Source organism: Cyprinodon variegatus, unplaced genomic scaffold, assembly GCF_000732505.1.
Source record: "Cyprinodon variegatus isolate N-32 unplaced genomic scaffold, C_variegatus-1.0 Scaffold77, whole genome shotgun sequence".
Taxonomy (NCBI): Eukaryota; Metazoa; Chordata; class Actinopteri; order Cyprinodontiformes; family Cyprinodontidae; genus Cyprinodon; species Cyprinodon variegatus.
The window spans coordinates 1,661,044-1,667,043 of NW_015150530.1; the positions used below are offsets into that span (position 1 = coordinate 1,661,044).

The 6,000-nt window shown below is 39.9% G+C and overlaps 1 protein-coding gene across 4 annotated transcripts in view; it reads right to left on the reverse strand.

Annotated features, from left to right (window-relative positions):
- LOC107083533 (ETS translocation variant 3-like protein) overlaps positions 1–6,000 on the reverse strand; it is a 77,370-nt gene that overhangs the window by 55,008 nt on the left and 16,362 nt on the right. For 3 of the 4 annotated variants that reach the window (XM_015372847.1, XM_015372843.1, XM_015372846.1), the window contains exon 1: positions 2,811–2,961. The exons of the other annotated variant lie outside the window; for it this stretch is intronic. The gene's annotated coding sequence lies outside the window, so the exon portion shown is untranslated. Of the gene's footprint in view, positions 1–2,810; positions 2,962–6,000 lie in introns of those variants that run through there. 4 annotated transcript variants of the gene reach the window in all.

Genomic DNA, 6,000 nt, shown 5'->3' on the forward strand with positions numbered 1-6,000 from the left:
GGATATTAAGGTTGTATTAAGAAATAAATAAAGTTATCTGTTTGCGTTAATGTAACCAGAATAATGTGCAGAGAGCGGAGACCTGGCTGCAGCGCGGCGGGAGGATCCGCAGTCTGCAGATGAAAAAAGTTGCTGCAAAGAATATTAACCGCACTTTGATCATATGAAATGGCTTTAAGGATGACAGCACTTTAAGAAAGAGAACGTTTTTTAAAGAAAGAAAGAAAGAAAGAAAGAAAGAAAGAAAGAAAGAAAGAAAGAAAGAAAGAAAGAAAGAAAGAAAGAAAGAAACGCTCCATGGAAGTGATTTCTCACTCATCCAAACGGAAAATTTTCAAACTCTAAAAGCTTTACCAAAAATATAAGAAATATTTTTGTAAAGTAATATATGTGACCTGGAATCCCCATCCTATAGGCCGATCTTAAGGAAAACAATGAACTTTAATTATCAAACACCAAAAGAAGAGCTAAAATACGAGAGCTTTTATTTTGTGCATTGCCAAAGTGATTAAGACCGACGAAGAAAATTATAGAAAACTATAAAGTGGAAAAATAAAAATCACTATTGGGGGGCATAAAAAAAAAAGATGTCACTGAGTTAAATATGTGAATAAAATAACGTTTAAACGAAGAGAGAGGCCGTGTTAATAATCTTAATCCGACCAGCTATATTTAAATAGATCCTAATAATTATTATTATTTACTATTAATATCAATATAGCTGTTAACGAAATTAGCTTTAATTAGTCTTAACGAAATGTGTTTATCAAAATAAAAATAATTATAATTGATAACAATTACTAACGAAATTTGTAGCATAGTAATAATAATAATAATAATAAAAATAATAATTATTAAGTCTATCATTTATTTTCATCTTTTCAGATTATATTCTTATGTATTTATTAAAGCAAACCTTTTGGTTAAAAATTGTCGGATGTCAAATTATTGTGTAGGGTCGGATGAGTCCAACTCCGACCCTGCTGAGGTAAATAATGTCTTGTGCAGCTTTGCTTTTTTTTTTTTTTTTTTTTTTTATCCCCGAAATCCAATTAACAGAAAAAAAAGACAAAAAAAAAGAAAAAAAAAAAAGCAAAAGATCCAATGAAACTGCAAAAAACTTCGCGAACAACCCCGGCGAGAGGAGGCTCAACACGTTGGCCTGAATTGGACACGGTAACAAGAGCAGGAAATCCAGTTTGATGGTTGAAAAACAAGTGTCTGCAATTAAAAAAATGGCACAAATATGTAAATCATGAAAATTAAATCAGAAGAAACAAAGATAATGTAATAGAAGAAGTTTTAAATGTTTTTTTTTTTATTATTTTGGACAGCTTTAATTATAAATGTTGTAAATAAAAATGTAAAAAATAAAAATAATTTTGCTTGAATCAGGTGCAAATTACTTAAATTAATTTACCTTTCCATTTCATCTTGTCTTAAGTTAAGTTATGCACGCGCTAGATTTTCATTTTTACATGGCTGATGTTTCTTGAAGTCAGCAGTGAATAATAAAAGCACACACACGCACAAACAAGGATTGGCTGGTCTTCTGGACTTCGAGTAGATCCATTGATCGATCTCTTAATCTGCAATAGTTACATGCATGTATCGATTTACAAACACTGTTTATCTGGAAATATACCGGCACAAATAATTGATGGGAGTACACCCATGGCGCGCATAAATATGCATCAAAAGTTGGAGAGCGGGAGGGGGGGGACACCTTAAAAAGAGATAGAAATAAATAAATAATAGTAAATAAAAAACATGAACCCTGCCAAAATCAAATAAAGATTATTCCAAATATGTTTTTAAAGCTTGACTGCGAAGTGTTATCGACGTGCCCACATCTGTAACAAACTCCCAGGCGAGCCTGGATACCAGCACCAACACATAGGATACGCACAACAAAAATCCCCGGCTTCACTTGTGCTGGAGCAAACTTAAGCCTCTATCTTTGCAGAGGACGCACTGTGACCTCTGATCACGGAAAGAAAAACGCTCCCATCAAGTCGATTTATTTTCTACTTGCAGTATTAAGTGTTAAGAAATCGGGGCGAAGAAACTTCAAAAAAATATACTGAAGACATTCAATTAAATAATGTTTATTCGTGGATGGCAGTTGAACTTGAAATTAAATTTAAAAAAAATTAAATGAAAAATATATTAGTTTAATTAATTACATTCTAAGCAAAGCATATGCCTCATAAATATCCAAACTCTCCCACAAACTCCCTTCGTGAGCCAAATGGGCAGCGCTCATTAATGTGAAGCAGAGGGGGGAGAGAGGGAGGGAGAGATGTGCGCCGGCTACAAGGGTCTCGTGCAGCTCGCCGCGTGAATGCCTGTTTAATTGACTGATTGATACGGCCGCGTGGAGGTGAGAGCAATACGTCTTAACAAATAGAGACATTTAAAGGCTAATCCGGGCCAACGCGGACAGCGGAGACTATTCCCACCTGCGCGCAGACTTTAAAGATCAACATCTCCGTGGTGTGCGCGCGCGCGAAAGGTTCCAAATTCTCCCAAAAAATACAAAGACAAAAAATAAACCAAAACACACAAAACATGTCATGCAAGGCGCAACTTTTTTTTTGTTCCCACAATCAAACACTGCATCTTTGAAACAGTAACCAGGAAAGCAAGGGAAAGTTATTTTATAGCGAGAATAAGAGCTTTTGGATCATTAGAGAAGACTTGCAGGTTCCCCAATGCGCGACCCAAACTTGTTCTTCTAAGTAAAAATAGAAAAAAAAAATGACAACAAAGAAAAACATGTATATATTAGGATTAATGGCAAAACATACCTTCAGATTTCTTTGTCTTTTTTGTTTTGTTTTATTTTTTTTAGAAAGTGGTCTTCTCTCTGGCTGAAGCGCGCACAGTCAATCCAAGCACATCCAATCTGATGGCACACCGAGGCAGCGACCGGAGAGGCAGCACAACTACCAACCTGAACCCGGGGAGGCAAGGAGAAGGAGGGGGTGAGGAGGGAGAACAGGAGGTGTGCATCTCCCCCTCTCTCTCTCCCTCACTGTCTGTCTCTCTCTCTCTATCCCTCTCTCTCCTGTGTGTGTGTGTAAGTAGTTAATTAGTGAATCCCCATTCGCCGCGCCTCAGGTCGGTTTGTTTTCCCCGGTCGACAAGCCAAGAGGAAAGAGAATTTGAAGTAGGATTCGACCCGTTTCCGCTCCTGTGTCTCAAATCTGAGGTTTGTGAGCGGGCTGGGAGTGCGTTATGGTACTGGCTCTGTTTGCAACTGTGAGCGCTTTCTCTGCCCGGCTGCCACAAGATGAGTCCAGCCAGAGAGGCTCTGCGTGCGCTCCCAAACAAATGTAACCCTGGATGAAATAATAGCAATACATAAAGATCTATTTTTGAACCTGGGACCATTTTACACAAAAAACAAAAAAAACATTTGGTCAGTTAAATCTAAGCTCCATGGAATTGTCTGCCAGGCAAAAACTAAAAGAATCACTAAGACTTGCAGAGTTTATCTCGTTTAAGTTTTGTTTTTATTCTTTTTTTTATCGGCTATAACTTTTCTGCCATATTTGCTCCAATATCCACACAACAACACTTTATTAACCAGCCTCATGACGTCTGTCAGTCATCTGCGCAAATTCGGCTATAGTCATAAGCGACATTTGCAGCGCCTAAGGCCCCCTGCTGGCCAAAGAGACCAAGAGCATTAAAACATTTCTTGGGGACATGTTGGAAAATCTACTCCTACAGATGCAATGATAGACTGACACTATATTGAAGGTTTATATAAAGTTATAAACCAGCATGACTGCTTCTATTGCAGGTATTTTCAGATGGTAGACAGCTATATTGATTAGCTGCAGCAGAAAAATGTAATCTGTTAATACAAAATATGCATAAATGTAAGGTAAGATAAACAATTTTTGGCAACCATTTAAGAACAACTCAATCTTTATCGTTATGAGTGGCTCATTAACTTTGAAAAAGTGTTTATGAATGTATGAGGGGAAACGAATATCAAGTTCACACAACATGAGAGGGTTAGATTAGTGCAGTGGCTTTGGGACAATGGGCATAGCTGATGGTGACCCCCCTGCAACACCTCTAACAAACTTTAATTATTCAAATTAGCTCTCTATGAGTAAATTAATAATCAGTGAAGTAAATCAATGAAATTCCCTTGAGTACAGAAAGCTTGATTCTATGACAAGGGGGTCAAGAGAGGGACGTGGAGGATAAAAAGGGATTGGAATAGGGGGGAGACTGGATGTGAACTTCTAAGGCTTGGGATGAAAAAATGTTTGAATGTTTGAGATTTTATGAGATAGGAAAAGTCATGATAGTCTAACTTGTACCAAAAAGAAAATAAAAAAATCCATCAATAACAGAAAAGGTGCTGGTAGTTTTCTGCCAGGAACTTTTATGTTGTTTTGGTCTTTTTTGCATTTTTTTCATAAAAAAATTAAGCAATCTGAATTTTACCGATTTTGTTTTTTTATCTCAAAAATTTTCTCTAATATAGATTACTAAAGTTTGTCTATTGTCGTCAGTGGAGTTGCTGTTTTGGAATCTGCTGGACCTGCATCTGATGCTTCGAAGCATCTTCCTAGTGGGCAGCAGGGAGAACAGTCCATGGTGGGGGTCTGAGGGGTCATTTATAATGTTACGGGACAAGCAGTGCTGGCATGAAATGTCTTTTATGGAGGGAAGAGGAGCCCCGATGATCTTCTCTGCTGTTCTCACCACTCTTCCCACCTTCTTCCAGTCTGAGGCGCTGCAGCCTCCACACCACACAGTGAGACAGCAACTCAGAACGCTCTCTATGGTGCTTCTGTAGAAGGTGGTGAGGATGGGTGGGGGCAGGTGGGCTCTCTTCATCCTCTGCAGGAAATACAAATGCTTTTGTGCCCTTTTGACCAGTGAGGTGGTGTTTCCAGTCCAGGTGAGGTTATCTGTGATGTACACCCCCAGGAATTTGGTTCTGCTGACCACCTCTACTGCTGAGCTGTTGATGACCGGTGGAGCGTGGTTAGACGGTTCTTCCTGAAGTCGACGATGAGCTCCTTCGTCTTCTTAATGTTCAAGATCAGGCTCTTATTTTTGCACCAGCCCACAAGCTGCTCCACTTTATCTCTGTAGTCCTGGTCATTGTGGTCCCCAATGACGCCGACCAACATGGTGTCGTCTGCAAATTTCACCATGTGATTGGTTGTGAACCTCGTGTGTCGTGTGTCATCAGGGTGAACAGCAGGGGGCTCGGGACGCAGCCCTGAGGAGAGCCTATCCTTAGGATGATGACATCAGAGGTGTTCTTTCTGACGTGGACTGACTGAGGTCTGTATGTGAGGAAGTCTACCCAGTTGCAGAGGGGTGTATTGAAGCCCAGCTGTTCCAGTTTGCCTATCAGATCCTCTGGGATAACGGTGTTGAAAGCTGAACTGAAATCCAGGAACAGCATCCACACGTGGATGTTGTTCCCCTCCAGGTGAGCCAGGCTAAGGTGAAGAGCGGAAGAGATGGCGTCCTCAGTGGAGCGGTTCCGTTGGTGGGCAAACTGGAGCGGGTTGAATGTTGGTGGCAGACTGGAGACTATGTGTTCTTGAACCAGCCTTTCGGAGCACTTCATCTTGATGGGAGTCAGTACGACAGGCCAGTAGTCTTTGAGTGAGGTGACTTGAAACTTTTTTGGGACCAGAATGGTGGTGGCAGACTTGAAGCATGCTGGTAGTATGGATTTATCCAGCAATGAGTTAAAAAATACCCGTAAGGACACCAGCCAGCTGACCTGCACACTCCTTGTACATCTGCCTAGGTATGTTATCGGGGCCTAGACTGGAATATTTGATGAAAGAAAGCACCTGATCCTCTGCTTTAAACTAAGGTCATGTTGTCACAGTTATCTAAAGTTCAGTGACTTTAGATGAGGGCAGTTCTGTCTGCGTTGGTATAAACTCAAATAAAAAAATCACTAATAAAGAATCACACACTACCAGTGTAGTTAGCCCTACTGTA